Source organism: Triturus cristatus, chromosome 4_2, assembly GCF_964204655.1.
Source record: "Triturus cristatus chromosome 4_2, aTriCri1.1, whole genome shotgun sequence".
NCBI classification, from domain to species: domain Eukaryota; kingdom Metazoa; phylum Chordata; class Amphibia; order Caudata; family Salamandridae; genus Triturus; species Triturus cristatus.
In genome coordinates, this window is record NC_140586.1 from 795,395,755 (window position 1) to 795,417,800 (window position 22,046).

Below are 22,046 nucleotides of genomic sequence, written 5' to 3' on the forward strand. Positions count from 1 at the left end.
GGTTCTGCAGTAGGAATCTGAATTCTTATGCATTTGGGGCCAGTAAAAGTGGGTGACAAGCCTGTCATAGGTCTTGTCCATCCCCAAATGTCCTGCTAACGGCACATCATGAGCCAGCCCCAGTAGGAAGGTTCTGAACTTCTGGGGTACCACCAGCACACGGGCTGACCCAGGTTCAGCAGCCTTAGGCTCGGAATACAGGAGGTCGCTCTCCCAGTATACGTAGTGTGTTTTGGCCTGAACACCATTGGCCTGGTCTGCAGCCTGTTGCCGCATACCCACGAGAGAAGGGCATTCTTTCTGCTCCCTGCAGAATTCCTCCCTGGAGGGACCTCCTTCTTGCTGCCAATGGGTCAGCTCAGGCAGATCTCCCAGTTCGGCAATCTGTTCCCCGGTAGGCTCCAGAGCATCCCCCTCAGGGTCTACTTCCTCCTGGGCCGTGGGAACTTCGGGGGCCGGTTTCCCGCGCCTCCTGCGCCTTCTCCCTAAGGCCGGTTCCTGGACCTCTCCCTCAGGCTCCAGGACCCTCTCAACACCCCTACTGGCTGCCATGGACCGGGTGGTCACGCACGCCCAGTCGGGTAGACCCACCATCCTCAGATGCGTGGTCTTCTCCACCTTTTCCCAAGGGGAACTCTCCAGGTCGTTCCCTAGCAGACAATCTACAGGCATGTCAGTTCTCACAGCGACTTGTAGAGTACCAGAGACCTCCCCCCACTCAAAGGGAACTTGAGCCATTGGACAACGACTCTCTACGTTGTCAGCATTGACAACCCTACAGTAGGCATTGGGTACAATCTGCTCTTGAGACACCAGGTGTTGCCTCACCGAGGTCACGCTGGCTCCTGTATCTCTAAGAGCCTCCACCTTCTTTCCATTGATGGTCACCACCTGCCCATATTTCTTAGTGTTAGAGGGCAGGTAGGTTACAGGGACCATCTCACTGTCTCCTAGCGAGACTAGGGTCATCTGCCCGGGACCCCCACCCTCCTGGACTGCTACTTCCTCCCCAAAGTTAACACTAGCTACTTGCCGGGGTGGAGCACCAGTGGGTGCGGTCTTACCAAACAGGCGACACTTAGGATCAGAGGCAATGTGACCCGGATCGCCACACTTATAACAATTGAAGGGCCCCTTTGGAACAGGTCTACCTGTCGGGGCCCCGTTCTGCTGCGGGGTTGGGGGAGGCTGAGAACCCTTCTGCTGGTTCCCTTGGGAATTACTTTGGGGGCCTTTTTGGAACCCCTTCTGTTTACCCTTGTCCCCCCCACTCTTCTGCTGGGGACCCTGCCCACCTTTGGCGGAGTCTCCCACTTGACCCTTGTGGACCCTGGTGCTGAGCCAGCGGTCCGCCTCCTCAGCAAGCTTCCTCGGGTTGGACAGCTTGCTATCAATCAGGTGCTGGCGTAGCTCAGGAAAACATTGACTGGACAAGTGCTCCCATGCACTTAAATCAAGCAGCCCTTGATAATCATTCACTTTGCTACCCTTCACCCAACCATCCAGCGCTCTGCAGAAAAAGGTCACATATTCCACATACGTACTCTCAGGGATCTTCTTGGTCTCCCTGAACCTCTGTCGATATAGCTCCGGAGTTAACCCATACCTGGTCATTAAAGCTTCCTTCATATGGGGGTATGAGGTTTGGACTTCTAAGGGCAAATCTAACAGTGTGTCCCGCCCTTCAGCAAGGAACCTTCCCCACAACCCCGCTCCCCAGTCTTTCTCAGGGACCCGGTGTGAGGACATGGCCACCTCGTAGGCCCTAAACCACTGCCCTATGTCATCCTTTCTGAAATACTCCTTTACTACATCTTTGGGGATGTACACCTTGGACTCTACCTGCGCTGGTGGAGTGCTGCCACCAGAAGGAGCGGTGTCCAAACTTTTCGCCTTCAGCTCCAACTCCTTCAATCTGATATCATGATCCATTTGGCGTTGTTGTGCCTCCAGGGCCAACTTCTGCTTTTCCATTTCCATCTGTCCTGCCAACTTTGCCATCTCCATTGCATGCGCCCTGTCTGCTGCCCTGTCTGCCAGCTCCTCTGGCGACCGGACTCTGCTGGGCTCCTCAAGGTTGTCGGGTGGAACGATGTCCCCCGCATTCCGTAGGTCTCGTGACTCCTTCCAGGCTCTCAACGCCTTGGTGTACTGGGTCTTCCTCTTGCATCCAGCATGGGGGACTCTGAATTGTACACTGTAGCCTTTCAATTGCTCCATCGTGTAGCCTTCCAGTCTCTCCCAATCCACCTCATCGATTCCAGAAATCACAGAGAGTGCTCTCCCAGCGGAGTGTGAGCCAGGCATGGTTGCAGTAATGGCAGATGTCTCAACAAAGTTCAGAAAATGAAAACCTGTGGCTGCGTTACTTGGTCTGGTCTCACTATCTGGTGATTAACAATTCACTGTATGCAAATTACAAGTGCAAATCCGAAATCCCAACCGCTGCCAACAATGTTAGAGTCGGGGATCTCTGGTTGGCGCAAGGTTGCCCTTGTGTCAAGCAGGAACCCTATCCTCCACGTCAGGGCGCAGGATAACCCCTCGCGAATGACCCTTGCTCACCCTCTAGGTGCGTGGCGTGAGCAGCCAAGGCGATTCCTCAGGTGTTGTTGGTTAAGCACTTACAATCGTACACACAGTAAATACATCAATCCCCCCCAGAAACGGACACCAGACTTGGATATATATAAAAATACGATTCTTTATGTAAAAATAAGGTATATATATCTCAGCAGACTTATCACAAGACCAATAACGTTTCCGCTAGGCCACCAGGTTATACAGCAGGCAAATGTTCTTGGTTCGTAGTTTCAAATGGATAGTTCGTAGTCTCTTTACTTGTAGTTCCAGTACTCACAGAGTTCGGTTCCTGCGAACGGGGAAATAAGGCGTTGCGGGCCCCGAGCCCGATACTGGAACTTCTTTCGTGATTAGGAGAGTCGGCACAGGTCGGTGCGACTCTCAGCTTGGGAAGTGTTCTTGGGTCCTCAATCAGCAGGTGTGGGCACGTAGGCAGGCGCGGCCAGCGTCCCTTTAGCACGGCGGTGCAGGAGGGTCTCCACAGCGGGGGCGGCGCGGCCTGAGATGTCCGGGGATAGCGAAGCGGGGTCGCAGGGCACGGTCAGTGCAGCTGGATGACCCGGCGTAGATCACAGTCGTCGGACGGCTTCCGGCGGGAGGGGTGATAGCGCGGTCAGCGCGCTCCAGTAGCAGGCGGTGACAGGGATGCAGGCGGCCTGGCCCGGGGACAGAGAGCGGCTCGGGACGGAGCGGGGCTCTCACGGGTTTGAGGCAGGCGAGCTTCTGAGTGTCACGGCCCTAGGAGGGGCGATGAGGGGCGCAGTCTCTTTCCAGCGGGATGCACACACGGCTCGAATTGGAGGACGAGCAAAAGCACAGAGAACCCACTGTTCCTGGGGTTCAGTTCAGGGGGCAAGCTCAGATCAAGCCCTTGGAGAATGTTCAAGCACAAAGTAGCAAAGTCTTCTCAGTAAGTCTCTTCCTCTCCTTTCTCAGCAAGGCAAGCAGCAGGCCAGCTCCTCCAGCGTCTTCTTCTCCTTCGAGTCGGGCAGAGGTTCTTTGTGGTAAACAGGATTCTGATTTCTTAGGAGCCAGGCTCCTACTTTTATACACCAATTCTTTTGTTCTTTAGCGCCAGGGGGCCTAGGCCTGGCTCAGTCCAGTTCTGGAGCACTTTGTTATGGTGACTCTGCTCTTTCCTTTCAGCAGCAGGGCAGAGACATCAGCCGCCCCACAGGGGGTGGCGCCGGCTTTGTGGTGGCAGAGCACAGGTCTATTCAAGAGTCAAGGTGTACTCCTCCCACCCATCCAGGTGTAATCTCTCTACCCACCACCTGGCAGCCAACCTGTCTCTGGGGATCCCCCCACCCTGCTCCTTACTGTTGCCAGGCAGAACACATACACACAGCAGAGGCGGACTGAGATGGTCAGGTCAGTAAATACTAACTTTCTAAAAGTAGTATTTACAAACCCAGGATATTAAAATAAACTTGACTACAAGAAGTATCTTATCATCCTGAGTTCAGGCATACCATCAAAAAGTGGAAGGGAAACTCACGCCAAGGTGCCAGGTCTAACACCTCGCAGCTGTGCGCTGCCAAATATCACAATAACAACAAGAGGGTGAGGGAAAATCACTCTTGATCCCCCTGGTTAATGATACAGCAACAACAAAAGAGTGAACAATGTAAGGAGCAAATTAGGAGTAACAGCGTGAGCAAAAACCCAAGTAGTGTTTAAAAGAACCCTCACTCACCAACCTAGTTGGTGACATGCTTCATCATCGGGTTCCACCGGAGAGGCCGAATGCCTCTCTGGTGTGCTGCAACGCCTGAACTACAGCGGAGCTGGTTTTGATAGAAAGGGAAGTGAAAATTTAAAAGGTGAATGGTTTTAACCAATAACCAATTTAATCCTGGCAAACCAAAAACCGAATAAAAACAAGTGAGTTGGACAGGAGCCGGCCAATTAGGTGGGACAAGGCTCATCCAAATGGGGGAAGGTCAACATGTTTCTGCTTAATAAGCCCAGTCGGCTAAGCATTCGTCAGGACCATGGGGAACACCACGGCGGTATGCACACGCTAAGGTGCACCCTAACCAGTGGTGTATTTGAGCGGTAAGACTCACTGTTTTACCGCGAAAGCCATCCTGTAATTAAGGGGCTAGTAACGCCTGTAAGGGAAAAAAACAGACATAACACACATAAAGACATATACAGATAGACACATTGTGTCACTTGAATTGCTTATACTTTACGTGATTCAGGTGAACACAATTGGTAGGCCCATGCTGTGAAGCGGGAGTGGGTGTCAAATAACGTTATGTGGTTATCAAGACTCCCACAATAAAGAGTGGTGCTCTGTGAGAGCTTAGAGGACCTATACTTTTATCATTGTGTTTCGTTGTGGTCCTACGCACTAATTGTGCCAGTGAAAAAGATCAATAAAACAATGTATTAACTGGCCGGCCAGCGATGTGCTGTCGGCGTAGGCTGTATTAGCCGTAGTGTATGCCTAAAAAATAGCGGACTCGTGCAAGTGAAGTACATGCTGAAACGAGCACACATAGTATTTGCCAGGCGCCGTTGCTCCAGTGCATGACTATCAATTAGGTATGTTAAAAACAACAACAACATGGAAAAAAAGGGGGCTGAACTCTTACTCTGTAAATCAGTATTTATTGCGTCATGGGTCCGAGAGGGGGGTAGTGAGCTATAGTATCTGTGGGAGTAGATAAACAGGAGAACCTTGTTTGTCTGGGTACTCATAAATGAAACTCACTGGGACCAGAGGGACGCGGTGGTGAAGGGAAACTACTTACTTCCATGCTCGCACACTCCCGTAAGATACCTGGATCAGTCCTGCTCGGCCCGGATCTTGGTGAGTGTGAAGCGAGAGCCGGAAGAAGTACGAATGCCAACCCATCACGTGATGCAAAGCCGCGTATCACGTGATCGCAACAGCGTCCGTCAACGTGTGACATCATCATCAGGGGCGTGTATTGTCGGACGTGCTCCCAGATCTAATCCCATTGGGATTGGTCATTTAAGATGGAATAAGGTGACGGAGGACATGCCAGTTTATTTTCGGAGAACGGGGCAATATCATTGCGAAACCCTCGTCCCGGTTATTTATGTTTAGAAATGGCCGGTGACTATTGACTATTTACAGATGCCACGTAATGCCTAAAAACCTTTCAAAAGATTACACATAGTGGGAGGGTCTCCTAAGTGACAGCTGTTTTCATGAGGACAATAAAGTGAGGCGCATTGAGATTTACATCTATTGGTAACCAACTGCATTGGTCAGTTAGATGAATGTTACAACAGAGGGGGTGTAATAAAATCCTAGGCTGTGCTACAAAGAGGCCATCAAGGTGTTTGTCCTATTGGTGAAAATCAACCCATATTTCAATTCTTCAAGATGGAGTTCCACGGGATGTTATCATTAAGACCTGTGAGGTGAGTGGAAAGGCGATAGACCCATCTTTGCTCTTTTTCAAAGAGTAGCTGCTGGGTGTTTTGACCTGGTTTCAATTTTTCAATGATCGACCAAGTCATATCGTTTGTGGTGTGATTGGCCAAAAGAAAATGTTCTGTCAATTTCGTGCTTAGTTTTCGACAGCGAATGGTACTGCGATGTTCGCTTATGCGCTGTTTTATTTTCCTTCCTGTCATTCCGACGTATCTTAGTCCGCAGGGACAAGTAATGAGGTAAACAACGTCTGTAGAATTGCAGTTTGTGTGCGTTCTCTGCACCCATTGTTTCCCTGGTTCAAGTTCAAGGTATTTTGAAGGGGAAGTCAGGTGGCAGACACTACATGAACCGCAAGGGTAGTGGCCAACAATTGGGGGAAGGCCCCACGCACTGGTAATAGACTGATTTTGATCTTTGTCTGGTATCTTAGGGCGAGTATGGACCAAGACATCCTTCAGACTCCTCGCTCTTTTGTAAGAAAATAAGGGTTTTTCCCAGTTGTGCTTATTGCTCGTCAGGATATTCCAGTGTTTTTTAATGGACTTACTGACTGCGTTTGATGCTGCATTGAAAGTAGTCACACAAGTGAGAGGTATGGAATCCTGGTCATCTCTCACATGGTCTTCTAATAGAGCGTCTCGATTCTGATTCCGGGCCCGCTTGTTGCTCCTGGAAAGGATCCTGTCAGGGTAACCTCGGGATTTCAATTTCCATGTAAGTTCTTGTGCTTGTTTTTTGTATGTAGACACTTCGCTACAGTTCCGACGTAGACGCAAAAATTGCCCAAAGGGGAGGTTTTCCCTCAGAGGGCGAGGATGGTAGCTGGAAAAGTGTAACAAATTATTTTTTGCCGTCGGCTTATGATGAGTTCTGGTTTGGAGGGTATCACCTGTTCTAGTGATTACCACGTCAAGGAAGATCATCTCATCCTTGTTGTGTGTATGGGTGAATCTGAGATGGGGATCGCAAGTATTTATTCATCCAAAGAAATCTTGGAGGCGATCCTCAGAGCCCTGCCAAATGATCAGCACATCGTCAATGTACCTTTTCCAAAAGAAGAGGTTTGACAGAAAAGGGTTGTGTGGGGCCAAAATGAATTTCCCTTCGAAATCGAAAACGTACAGCCCGGCTACCGAAGGCGCAAATGTGCTGCCCAAACCAGAACTCATCATAAGCCGACGGCAAAAAATAATTTGTTACACTTTTCCAGCTACCATCTCGCCCTCTGAGGGAAAACCTCCCCTTTGGGCAATGTTTGCGTCTACGTCGGAACTGTAGCGAAGTGTCTACATACAAAAAACAAGCACAAGAACTTACATGGAAATTGAAATCCCGAGGTTACCCTGACAGGATCCTTTCCAGGAGCAACAAGCGGGCCCGGAATCAGAATCGAGACGCTCTATTAGAAGACCATGTGAGAGATGACCAGGATTCCATACCTCTCACTTGTGTGACTACTTTCAATGCAGCATCAAACGCAGTCAGTAAGTCCATTAAAAAACACTAGAATATCCTGACGAGCAATAAGCACAACTGGGAAAAACCCTTATTTTCTTACAAAAGAGCGAGGAGTCTGAAGGATGCCTTGGTCCATACTCGCCCTAAGATACCAGACAAAGATCAAAATCAGTCTATTACCAGTGCGTGGGGCCTTCCCCCAATTGTTGGCCACTACCCTTGCGGTTCATGTAGTGTCTGCCACCTGACTTCCCCTTCAAAATACCTTGAACTTGAACCAGGGAAACAATGGGTGCAGAGAACGCACACAAACTGCAATTCTACAGACGTTGTTTACCTCATTACTTGTCCCTGCGGACTAAGATACGTCGGAATGACAGGAAGGAAAATAAAACAGCGCATATGCGAACATCGCAGTACCATTCGCTGTCGAAAACTAAGCACGAAATTGACAGAACATTTTCTTTTGGCCAATCACACCACAAACGATATGACTTGGTCGATCATTGAAAAATTGAAACCAGGTCAAAACACCCAGCAGCTACTCTTTGAAAAAGAGCAAAGATGGGTCTATCGCCTTTCCACTCACCTCACAGGTCTTAATGATAACATCCCGTGGAACTCCATCTTGAAGAATTGAAATATGGGTTGATTTTCACCAATAGGACAAACACCTTGATGGCCTCTTTGTAGCACAGCCTAGGATTTTATTACACCCCCTCTGTTGTAACATTCATCTAACTGACCAATGCAGTTGGTTACCAATAGATGTAAATCTCAATGCGCCTCACTTTATTGTCCTCATGAAAACAGCTGTCACTTAGGAGACCCTCCCACTATGTGTAATCTTTTGAAAGGTTTTTAGGCATTACGTGGCATCTGTAAATAGTCAATAGTCACCGGCCATTTCTAAACATAAATAACCGGGACGAGGGTTTCGCAATGATATTGCCCCGTTCTCCGAAAATAAACTGGCATGTCCTCCGTCACCTTATTCCATCTTAAATGACCAATCCCAATGGGATTAGATCTGGGAGCACGTCCGACAATACACGCCCCTGATGATGATGTCACACGTTGACGGACGCTGTTGCGATCACGTGACACGCGTCTTTGCATCACGTGATGGGTTGGCATTCGTATTTCTTCCGGCTCTCGCTTCACACTCACCAAGATCCGGGCCGAGCAGGACTGATCCAGGTATCTTACGGGAGTGTGCGAGCATGGAAGTAAGTAGTTTCCCTTCACCACCGCGTCCCTCTGGTCCCAGTGAGTTTCATTTATGAGTACCCAGACAAACAAGGTTCTCCTGTTTATCTACTCCCACAGATACTATAGCTCACTACCCCCCTCTCGGACCCATGACGCAATAAATACTGATTTACAGAGTAAGAGTTCAGCCCCCTTTTTTTCCATGTTGTTGTTGTTTTTAACATACCTAATTGATAGTCATGCACTGGAGCAACGGCGCCTGGCAAATACTATGTGTGCTCGTTTCAGCATGTACTTCACTTGCACGAGTCCGCTATTTTTTAGGCATACACTACGGCTAATACAGCCTACGCCGACAGCACATCGCTGGCCGGCCAGTTAATACATTGTTTTATTGATCTTTTTCACTGGCACAATTAGTGCGTAGGACCACAACGAAACACAGTGATAAAAGTATAGGTCCTCTAAGCTCTCACAGAGCACCACTCTTTATTGTGGGAGTCTTGATAACCACATAACGTTATTTGACACCCACTCCCGCTTCACAGCATGGGCCTACCAATTGTGTTCACCTGAATCACGTAAAGTATAAGCAATTCAAGTGACACAATGTGTCTATCTGTATATGTCTTTATGTGTGTTATGTCTGTTTTTTTCCCTTACAGGTGTTACTAGCCCCTTAATTACAGGATGGCTTTCGCGGTAAAACAGTGAGTCTTACCGCTCAAATACACCACTGGTTAGGGTGCACCTTAGCGTGTGCATACCGCCGTGGTGTTCCCCATGGTCCTGACGAATGCTTAGCCGACTGGGCTTATTAAGCAGAAACATGTTGACCTTCCCCCATTTGGATGAGCCTTGTCCCACCTAATTGGCCGGCTCCTGTCCAACTCACTTGTTTTTATTCGGTTTTTGGTTTGCCAGGATTAAATTGGTTTTGGTTAAAACCATTCACCTTTTAAATTTTCACTTCCCTTTCTATCAAAACCAGCTCCGCTGTAGTTCAGGCGTTGCAGCACACCAGAGAGGCATTCGGCCTCTCTGGTGGAACCCGATGATGAAGCATGTCACCAACTAGGTTGGTGAGTGAGGGTTCTTTTAAACACTACTTGGGTTTTTGCTCACGCTGTTACTCCTAATTTGCTCCTTACATTGTTCACTCTTTTGTTGTTGATCCAAAATCCAGTGCACACACCTTCTTTGAAAAAGTAAAACAAAATAGAAGAAATGTCCTGACCCCAGAGGACGGGGTCCCGGGGGCTGAAAATTGCCTGGGAGGGAGGCAGCTTGGCCCCTCTTTAAAACTACCACAAATTGCCTGGGGAGGGGGACTGCACAGCCCCCTCCCCTTTAAAAATATAGACAAAGGCCCAGCCCCAGGGGAGGGGGTCCCGAGGCATATATTGGCATCGGGAGGGGTCCGTCTGACTGCCCTCCCATTTCATTTTAATAAAAAATAAATATGTGGTGAGGCCCCAGGGGATGGAGTCCCCAGCCCCAAAAGGATTAAGGGAAGGGGGCCATATAGCCCGCTTCCTGAAATGACCAAATAAAGAAGCCAGCAACTCGCCGTGGGCCCCACCCCCTTTCTCCACTACTCTGCAAATGTACCCCCTGGCAGGCTCTTGGTTTGGGGATGAAGCCCACTTCGCCCCTGAGGGTGCTTAGGGGCTAACTAGCCCATCTGTTACATTCAGTAGGTCCCACACAGCAGGATTGCTGAGAATCTGTCTACTCCCCTTTCTTCACCACTTTGCAAATGTTCCTTCTGGTACACTACTAGTTGGGGGATAACGTCTCCTTGTCTCCAGTGGGACCTTGGGCTCCAAGAAGACCCCCTGGTACATCCTGTAAGTCCTAAGCAGCAGAATTCCTGAGAGCTGGTCAGAGGCCCAGCCTCCTTTCTCCACCACTTTGCAAACGCGACTACTAGTTAAAACACTATAGAAATTTACTAAAAAAAACAAAGGTTAACCAGACATTATAGTTAGGAATTAGCATTTAAAAAACCTTAGAAATTTACTGAAAAAAAACGAAGGTTAAAGGGACATTATAGTTAGGAATTAACATTTATAAAAAAGCTCAAAATTCACTGAAAAAAACAACAAAGGTTTCAGGAATGTTACAGTCAGGCTGACATTTCACTCGTACAAAACCAGAGAAATTCAGCCGTTAGTTACCTGAGTTAACTATAACTAGCGCCCCACAATGCACTGCTTATGACCTCACATATTACACCACTAATGACACAGTCAGTGACATCACTGATGACATCCCTGATGACGTCTCAAATGACATCACTGATGGCATCACCCACATAATCTGACACACCCACTCACATCCCCATAAAACCTTTCATACACTCACTCCAACTTTCACAGTATTATTCTTGAAACCATTGACACACTCAATCCAGTACTTACATACCCACTCACTGATTCATAGATCTACACACACACATCCACTCACCCACCCATACAGCTACTCATACACCTACCCACTCACTAATACAGCCACAGATATATACACTAATACACCTTGGTATGTATATTTAAGACTCATAAACATTTTAGAAACACTCATAGTCACCGTATGATGTCATCAGTGATTTCATTTGAGATGCCATCAGTGATGTCACTGACCATGTCATGAGTGACGTTCTATGTAAGGTCATAAGCAGTGCACTTCGGGGTCGCGAGTTATAATTAACTCAGGTAACTATAACGGCTGAATTTCTCTGGTTTTGTTCGAGTGAAATGTCAGCCTAACTATAACGTTCCTGAAACCTTTGGCTTTTTCAGTGAATATATATATGATATATACATATACATGTATCACGAACACAGCGGTTACGTTTTCGCTGCTAGACCAATTGAGCGCACTCCGAAGCAAATTAAATTAAATTAATTTAATCCACAATATACCAGGATGACAGACACATTTCGATTACATCAGTTCATTCAGATTCTGTTTAAATAAAGTTGTTACAATACAGATAAAAATTCTGTGAAATCGAGAGAGGATTCATGTGTTAACATCATTTCTGTTTTCATGGTGGCCATCTTAGAACATTGTACATCCTGATAGAATGTATATGTGGATATACACATTGTTAAAAACAATAGTATCCGCAGCCATAATTACTCATGATACTTTATGGAATCCACTTGTACAAATATGTAAGGAAGCTTAAATTAACGAAAATACTCTTGCAAAAACCCCAAAAAAGAGATTAGCAAAGCTCAGAAACAGAAAAAGCAATGTATCTCCTAATAGCAACAGATTTGGAGAACTTGTTGGTGTTACATACTTTGACAAAGATTCTGACCTATACAGAAGAACATGAGGTAACAAAGGGAAAATATTGGAGATAGTACAGAGTATCTGTGGCAGCAATCCAAGAGCAAAATCAAGATGTATCTCACGATCCCCACACGACACCATCAACACATTTCAAGAAATTGTGATCGAAGAGCTGAAAAAGCTAAAAAAAAAAGATAACTGATTACAACAAGAAAAACATCTCATCAATTTGAAACAGGACAAGTCAATAATAATTAATCCCTCAGACAAGGGGGGACATAGTGATATTAAATAAAGAGCAATACCAAAAGAAAGCACTCAAGCAACTCTCCATCATGGAGTTCTAGGTTCCCATTACTCAAATGGACTATGAAAACAGCATCTCCTCATTCAACGGGTTGCTGAAAAAATGGAAAGATAAAGGTGTTCTGGAATTGGAAGATTATAGATTCCTCAACTGTGAGCACTCGGAATTACTTACCTTTTACCATCTGCCGAAGGTACATAAGGACATCAAATTCCCCCCAGGACGTCCAATAGTGTCCAGTTTATTGGAGAACACTTTTGGTATACATAGACTTTTTCCTTTCACTGATGGTGAAGCTTCTAAGTTCATATGTTAGGGACACTAAGGACTTTCTCAGAAGTATTGAAGGGATACAATGGGTTGAAGATATGTTGCTTTTCACGTTAGACATCACCAGTCTTTACAGATGCATGAGAATGGCCTATCTGCAAAGAAATTCTTTTTAGAACCGAGATCTCTAAAGTACCAGGAACATAACCAACTATTACTTGAACTCATTAATTTCTGTCTCAATAACAACATTTTTACATTCTCAGGACAACTCTATCTGCAAAAACAGGGCACAGAAATGAGCATGTGCTTCTCCCCCAGCTATGCAAATCTTTTCAAGGGCTGGTGGGAGAAGCACATGGCCTGGGCAGGAGAGAATGAGGTGTGGATGGATAGGGTGGCACTATGGGCATGCTATATAGATGACTTATTTATCATCTGGAGAGGCACTCAAAACAAGGCAGAAAAATACATAGCAGCTCTCAATGACAATAAATTAAATTTAAAATTTACGGGCTGCATCAATGAGAATCAAGTGGTATCCTTGGATCTTATATCATATGTTGAAGACAACACATTGCACACAACCCTATATCTAAAACCAACTGCAGGAAATTAAATACTACACACAGGAAGTTGTCACCCATGGAGTGTGATTGACAACATCCTATTTGTTGAGTTTTTATGCATTGAACTTAATTGCTCTTCACCTAGTGAGTAAAACATAGCTAAAGCAAGTGCAAAAAGTAGATTCTTTAAAAGGGGTTACTGTAGAGGGATGTTAAAGCAGAAATTAAAAGCAACTCAATACCAAGAGGTCAACTACTCACAGAGAAAGAGGGTAATGAGAAGAGCAGAATAGAGAAATTACATGGTAGGAGTAGTCTAAGAATGATCACAGACTATACTGAAAATGCATCTGAACTATATCACATTCTCAGAAGAAATTGGCGAATCTCGAAATCTGAAAATATAATCTGGTAACTGATATCAGATGCACAACTAATCACCTACAGAAGAGGTACTTCATTAAAGAAACATCTTTCCATGTACACGGTGTAAAGCTTGTAAAAACAGCCACAAGGTACGAGAGTACACAGCACCAGACAGAAAATCTAAGATACAGATAAACAAGTTTCTACATTGTAATTCGGATCACACAGTATATTGTTCAACATGCCCCTGTGGCAAACAATATGTAGGAAGCCCAATACACCCCACCAAAAAAAGAATTTTGGAGCATATGCAGGTAATCGTAAATAAATATCAGACATACCCGGTTGCCCGGCATTTTGAGCAAGAACATAGCAGTAACAGTAGTCTCCTTAATTTCTTTTGTCTAGACCAAGTGGGAAAGGATGAGAGGGGAGGAGATATAGTGAGAAGACTCCGAACCCTAGAATCAAGATTAATAAGTCAAATGCAGAGTAAGGCCCGAGAGGATTAAATAATGAGGAAGAAATGTGGATTCACATAGGATGAAAGAGGATAGGATATGGACCATACTGTAAAAGAGAAAAGACTGGATAGAGAGCCCATTAAGGGCATGATGGTTGATGATATGGTGGTGATAAAATGATGAATTATCGGTATTTATGAAATACTCCTATATGAACTATCCAATGGGAAAAGAATAGGAAATCACACGATTGCCAATACAGGGCACAATTGTAATAGTTAATGGGTAGGTGCAATTTAATATGGATTCCATAAAGTGTTGTGTAGTTCCTATTAAACCTATATAGGATCTGCGTGTTTAGACAACATACACTGTAGGATGGGTGTCAGAATGATTCTAGACATCCCCACCGGGTATGTTGGCCTGTCTACCAGCTAGCTCACACTGCCACTACAAACTCCTCTTATCAAGGAGAGAATAGTTCTTTCCAACTATCAAACATGACAACCCTGATCCTTCAGGACCATGGAAACAGTGTACTACTTTTCGCTCAGTCATTCGTGCTCACTCAGTCCCAGAGAGATACACAGAATAAACGGTATGGACGTTTTTCAATAAGCATTTATTGAACAGTCGGTATTCTAGTGTAAAATAGGTGTGCTGAAACAACCATTAGACAGTAACAGATATAAATGATTAGAAGCACTAAGAAAGTAAAAGGATGGTATATTTCTACAGATTTTGCTATAAACATGAATTCCGGCAAGTATATCAAATATGTGACAATAAAATGCGTACTCCTACAATGCAATCCTAACTAAATGTACCTAAGAATACCTAGCATGTTTGTAGGTGTTAAGTCAAGAATCCCTCTAGGATAAAGTCAACCCCATTACCTGAAGTGAGATACTGTGGGACCCCTTCTTGGTATTGAGTTGGACACCTTTCAAGGGATGTTAGACCACTGCGAGCTGGAGTATCTGCATTCAGGATCCTCAGTGTCTCACGTCAGTGTGTCAGCAGGGAAAGCCTGGTCTCCTCTATTTGTCTCAGCAAAATGTGATGTTTATATACTCAAAGGTCTCTCCGGGTGTTCTACCTTGCTGTGCCACTTGTCGGATTTAGGATGACGTCGGGAATTAACTTTATACATAGTTATTATACAGGAGATGGTAGTCCTGCTGAGCTTCCAAGAATCCTCATGCATAATGTATGAGGCTTTTACCAGGGAAAATCCAGAGTTCTGTGTTCAGTGTTGTATCTAGGTAAAAGGTCAGTCCCTAAGAACCGTTATGTATATAATGTACGGGAGAGTATAGGTGAAAGATTATGATGTTACCTGAGCCTATGTTGGAGTACCTAAGTGGAATATAACACCCACTCCTCATGAGACTGGATGACGTCATTAAAATCTAAATTCTAACGCACTACTAGGCTGTCTAGGCACTGATACGCAAACGACTACAGTAAAACAATAGTTTGGCCAATAATTTTTAAAATATGCTAAAATATGTTAAAAGGAAAAACTTGTCACTCAAGCAATAGCTCTAATGTGTTTGTATATATAGTTTGAACCACTGAAAGCATCGGAAAGCCATGCGGGTCATAAAAAGTGTCAATTGTTTTAGAGTCCCAATTTTAGTTTGTTTAAAAAGGGCTAAAGTTTCCCATCAGACAACTAGCCAAACGTTTATGTGTCCTGGCTGGTAGACACAACATTGCTGTTGCCTGCCTTCGCAGACGACATCCCTTGTAACACCTCGCAGATCACGTCAATTGAGCATAGATAATCCTTCATAGTGCCTGCAGCTGATGCTGGGGTAGCCTGTGTGCCATCCAAGGCCTGGGTGTCAGTGGACGAGCCGGTATCCATTCCAACAGGAGCAGAGACTTCCTGTTGAGGCTCTAAGAATGCCACAATCAACACAGGAATACCCTGGGGACACTGCAGAACATGGGCTGTTCTCAGGTCCAGTAAAGCATCAAAGTCTGTTTGCGCAGGTGATGGAAGTATCAGACAGAGATCCAACATGCATTCTTCTCCGCAGAACAGGCATCAGAGAACAGGTAGGACACAGTCCATCCATATTGATCTTAATGATAGGTACCAAGAGCAGCTTAGTTCCCGTGGGCGAGATATGCCCAGATGTTGAACTATGTGGTCCCGATATTTATGCTCCAGGAGTGCTTTTTCCAACTCCTTGGTGACTGGGATGTCCATTGCGTAGCAGAAAAATTACAATCAGGACACCTGCTATTAGAAACAGGATCAGTGGCAGTCTTAAAAAAATGCTTCCGAAGTTTGGTATAACTCCGAAGACCATCTGAAAGGTGCTTAACATTCCCGAGCCTATGGTCTTAAATAGGTGGACTATACCCGTCGTATCAGACATGTTAAATACACGATTGACTATTTCTCTGAAATGGAAGGGACAGTTCATACATATGAGTGCCTGTATCGCAGCCGAGGACCTTGCTATTTGGAGATTAAAAGTCTCCCGGGTGGAGGTTAAGGGCATGGCTTTCTGTATAAGCATGGCTTTCACTCTGCTCAGAGTATCAAACCACATGAAGGAAACATTCAATGAAGTCCATAGCGGCGCCTCCCTGACTGTGTGTGTTGGTGGAAACAATACTTGTATACAGTAAGTAACCCTGGAGCTCATGGGGACAAGATATGCGATGTCCGGAAGCATCCCACAACAACCTTGATCATTCAGCATCAAGAAACTCCCACTTGAAAGTAGCCAGAATACTGGGGTAATCACGGCTGCCGGGGTACCCCTCAAGTGACAGGACAGGTTTGCTACTGAACCATTATAGGCCTCATGCAGCATAATATCATGGCATATAAGAGATCCACTTAAAGCGTTCTCATAGTTTGTACCACTTAGAAAACCTTTGAGATCCCCACTCCTGCATCGAAATCTATACGGTAATTCCCAAGATTCCTTGATGAATTCCCTACCCATTTATTCATATCTGCCTGCCTGTTGTTATTCTAGGCAGTACTGAAACTGGAAAGTTGTAACCGGTAATGTTATACGGCCATGGATCAACCACTCTGTGGAAGGTGATACAGCCACAGTGAAAGGTAATCTGTCTAGTTTTCCAAAACACAGCATTGTACATTTTGCTCCCCTCTGTGCCATTTTCAGCTGTCTTTCCATTAGATTGTATGCAGAAAACAGTGGCTTACTGTTGATAAAACGCCAAGGCACATAACCTGCGCTCAGTGATTGCAGTGTCCAGCTCAATAACATAATAGAACGTAATTGTGTTTGCCCGTGCTGGAGTATGGACAAATGTTGTTCTAGTACATCAATAGCAGAAGATACATTGTTGACCAATGAGTAAATCTTGAATGTTAACGTAGTCATACTAACGCCTTTTCTAAATTGATCCTATCTATTTCTCATAGTCTCTCCGCTGCTTCTTGTTGGTAGATTTTCCAAATTTTCATATAGACAGTATAATAGGAACATTTTTGATGTGGCTTTCTGGGACCTAGTAAAAATCCCGTAGGTCCACTTCCTCTGTAAGTAAGGATAAGTGTTGTTTCTCCTGTAGTAGTGTTGAGGTTTTTAGCCAATCAAGGCATAACTACCCAACACTGTATGATGTCACCACCCCTGGATGTTCTCTTTGTACATAGCGTGGGTCTGGCCTATGGATAATAAACCCTTCGTTGTTACCCCTAAATCTTTGCTGACATCTATTTGTGTCCGTGGGACAAACCAACCATCCCTTCCAATTGGGGTCTAATCTATTGTATTGGGAAAATGTCATCTGTTGTAGCCCCTTTCTAGTGATGTAAAATTTTCCTCGGTATGTGATGGTGTTGGAATCCGAGGAGTGTTCAAATCCTTGTTCTTAGCTATTCCAAGACAGGAAGTCTGTTGCACAGTATCATTTCAAAATATCATCTGCTGAGGAATGAGGCATAGCAAAAACCAAAGGAAATGATGGACGGAGTGTTGAACATTGCAAGCACTCACCCCCAGTCAACTGATCTGGGTTTAATCCATCACCGTTCTTTAGCCCACTCTGCCACCCCAGTTCAGACATGGCCATATGCAAATCAGTCTGACCCTGTGCCTCATGGGAACAGTCCAGCCCGAACTGCCAAGCCATGTCTTCCCTGGACCGGAAACAAGCTTCCCAGGACCGGTTTCTGGCATTTCAGCTGTCTTCAGCCAGGCTTGCTTGAATCCAGTGGCAAAGTGAGCAAGGGACTCGCGTCTGACCATACCCTGCCAACTTATGGCGAACAAAGCAAAAACCAAAGGAAATGATGGACGGAGTGTTGAACATTGCAAGCACTCACCCCCAGTCAACTGATCTGGGTTTAATCCATCACCGTTCTTTAGCCCACTCTGCCACCCCAGTTCAGACATGGCCATATGCAAATCATTCTGACCCTGTGCCTCATGGGAACAGTCCAGCCCGAACTGCCAAGCCATGTCTTCCCTGGACCGGAAACAAGCTTCCCAGGACCGGTTTCTGGCATTTCAGCCGTCTGCAGCCAGGCTTGCTTGCATCCAGTGGCAAAGTGAGCAAGGGACTCACGTCTGAGCATACCCTGCCAACTTATGGCGAACAAAGCAAAAACCAAAGGAAATGATGGACAGAGTGTTGAACATTGCAAGCACTCACCCCCAGTCAACTGATCTGGGTTTAATCCATCACCGTTCTTTAGCACACTCTGCCACCCCAGTTCAGACATGGCCATATGCAAATCAGTCTGACCCTGTGCCTCATGGGAACATTTTTGATGTGGCTTTCTGGGACCTAGTAAAAATCCCGTAGGTCCACTTCCTCTGTAAGTAAGGATAAGTGTTGTTTCTCCTATAGTAGTGTTGAGGTTTTTAGCCAATCAAGGCATAACTACCCAACACTGTATGATGTCACCACCCCTGGATGTTCTCTTTGTACATAGCATGGGTCTGGCCTACGGATAATAAACCCTTTGTTGTTACCCCTAAATCTTTCCTGACATCTATTTGTGTCCGTGGGACAAACCAACCATCCCTTCCAATTGGGGTCTGATCTATTGTATTGGGAAAATGTCATCTGTTGTAGCCCCTTTCTAGTGATGTAAAATTTTCCTCGGTATGTGATGGTGTTGGAATCCGAGGAGTGTTCAAATCCTTGTTCTTAGCTATTCCAAGACAGGAAGTCTGTTGCACAGTATCATTTCAAAATATCATCTGCTGAGGAATGAGGCATGCTCTAAACAGAGCTCCTGTTCCCTGGACTTGCCAGTCTCTAGAACCCCAGACTGATTTTAAGTCTATAGTGTCCTCCCATAAGCCGAAACCCTGTTAAGACAGTGGAGTAATAAAGGAAGCAGAATAAATCTGTCTGGTGTTAGTCAGCATAATTTTCTGTGTGTATGAAGGTGCAACCCTATAGTAGTATGAGGTTGGGTCAGAAATTTTAAACCCTGAAAAATATAAAAATTTCTGTGCAAAGTTTTTTGTACTACTTTTCGGTTCTGTAGACCTGGTATATTTGGCAGCGAAGACTGTACTCCAATAGGTACAATCCTCTATTTGGGGGGTTATCCCCATGGGTAAGCAGATTGTTAACATTCTGTGTTTTTCTTGTGGGCTGGTGTGTGGAAATACCGCCTCTAGCTGTGTTATTTTTTGAGCTACCCAGAATGCCATTTGTTCACATTTTGTGAGCATTAGACCCATGACTGCTTGCAACCTTTGTGGTGCAATTTTAGTTGTTGATGTTTGAGTCGGACCTGTTGGTATAACCGTTGCCGGCTGAAGTGTGAGTGTTCTCATTACAAACCGTGTCATGTTTCTGTAAAGTCTTATTAGGTCTTTATGAAGTGTACATAAGTCTCCTACTGGCATTGTTTCAATATCACGATGTGGTGTGTATTCCGCTAGTACTGGCCATGTTGCTCCGTCTCTTCTGAGCGAACCGAGTCTTATTTTATTTCCTGTATGGGGGAGGGCACCTTTAAACCAGTATAAATGCTCCTGGTAAGTGAGCAGACCTTCAGTGTATGTCATCTTCTGTGTAGAAATGAAACATTTTTGTTCATGCATTTGCCTGTGGGAATCTAACTCATGAATAGAATATCTCTTTTCTAAATGATTTGTGTGCCTCAATCACAAAGGTTACTGGCCCACCCCTAGCTGTTAAACCATATGAAGCTCGTTTTAGGATGATGGCATTCCTAAACTTTTCTGTAATTTGTATTACATCTGCATCTTCTTCTTTGGCTGAGAGATTTAGGTCATGCGCAGCATTATCCTGTTGTTCAGTCATAGTTTTTAGTAAGAAGAGCTCTTTCAAGCTTGATTAACCAACAGCCAATGGATAGGATTTTTCCTACTAAGCTGTGGCAGATTTTGTACCTTTCTACTCCATACGTCTCTGGGAGTATGTGAGTAGGGGTCAATGAGAATAGCACAACTGAACTACTCAGATTTGACAGTTAAATAAGTACCCAACCAACATTGGTGGTGCCATGTCATGTAGTTCCTATATAACCTATATAGGATCTGCGCATTTAGACAACATACATTGTAGGACTGGTGTCAGAATGATTCTGGACACCCCCACCGGGTATGTTGGCCTGTCTACCAGCTAGCTCACAGTGCCACTAGAAACTCCTCTTATCAAGGAGAGAATAGCTCTTGGCAACTATTGAACATGACAACCCTGATCCCTCAGGACCATGGAAACAGTGTACTACTTTTCGCTCAGTCACTCGTGCTCACTTAGTCTCAGAGAGATACAAAGAATAAACGGTATGGACGTTTTTCAATAAGCATTTATTGAAAAGTCGTTACTTCAGTGTAAAATAGGTGTGCCGAAACAACCATTAAACAATAACAGATATAAGTTATTAGAAGCACAAAGAAAGAAAAAGGATGGTAGATTTCTACTATTTTGCTATAACCATGAATAACGGCAAGTATACAAAATACATGACAATAAGATGCATACTCCTACGATGCAATGCTAACTAAATGTACCTAAGTGTACCTAGAATGTGTGTAGGTGTTAAGCCAAGAAATCCTCGAGGATAAATTCTACTCCATTACCTGAAGTGAGAGACTGTGGGGCCCCATCTTGGTCTCGAGTTGGACACCCCCCAAGGGAAGTTAGACCACTGCGAGCTGGAGTATCTGCATGCAGGAGCCTCAGTGTATGGAGTCAGTGTGTCGGCAGGGAAATCCTGATCTCCTCTGTTTGTCTCAGCAAGATGGTATGTTTATATACCCAAAGGTCTCCCTGGGGGTTCAGTGTCCTATCTAGGTAAAAGGTCAGTCCCTAAGAATCGTTATGTGTGTAATGTAGGGGAGAGTATAGGTGAAAGGTTACGATGTTACCTGAACCTATATTGGGGTACCTATATGGAATATAACAAACGTATCATGAGTAATTATGGCTGCAAATATTATAGTTTGTAACAATGTGTATATCCACATATACATTCTATCAGGATGTAACATGCTCTAAGATGGCCGCCATGAAAACTGAAATGCTGTTAACAAATGAATCCTCTCTCGATTTCACAGAATTTTTACCTGTATTGTGACAACTATATTAAAGCAGAATCTGAATGAACTGATGCAATTAACACCGAGGAAGGGGACCGTGCCGAAACAAGTCTGTCATCCTGGTATGTTGTGATTTTAAATGAATTTAATAAAACTTTCTTCCGAGTGAGCGCTATTGATCTAGTGGCGAAAACGTAAACGATGTGTTTGTGATAGTGGTCGTAACCATTCTTACGAAGAGCAGCACCTGTGGCGTGTGGTGCTCCGGCAGGTGGATTTTCGAATATATATATATATATATATATCACTTAAAAAACCATAGGTTTCACACATGTTATAGTTAGGTGGATATTTCACTCATAAAAAAACCAATGAAATTCCCCCGTTATAGTTAGTTCAGATAACTATAACTCGCGCGCCCGCAATCCACTGCTCATGACGTCACATATTACATCACTCATGACATGGTCAGTGGCATCACTCATGACATCACTGATGACATCATCCTCGTGATAGAGTGGCGGTCGAGCGAGTTATAGTTATCTGAACTAACTATAACGGGGG

At 45.0% G+C, this 22,046-nt stretch overlaps 1 protein-coding gene across 2 annotated transcripts in view; it reads left to right on the top strand.

Moving 5' to 3' along the window:
- LOC146835059 (uncharacterized) overlaps nucleotides 1-22,046 on the top strand; it is a 505,671-nt gene that overhangs the window by 385,677 nt on the left and 97,948 nt on the right. For both annotated transcript variants that reach the window (XR_014960678.1, XR_014960679.1), the window contains one exon: nucleotides 21,501-21,604. The gene's annotated coding sequence lies outside the window, so the exon portion shown is untranslated. The remainder of the gene's footprint in view (nucleotides 1-21,500; nucleotides 21,605-22,046) is intronic.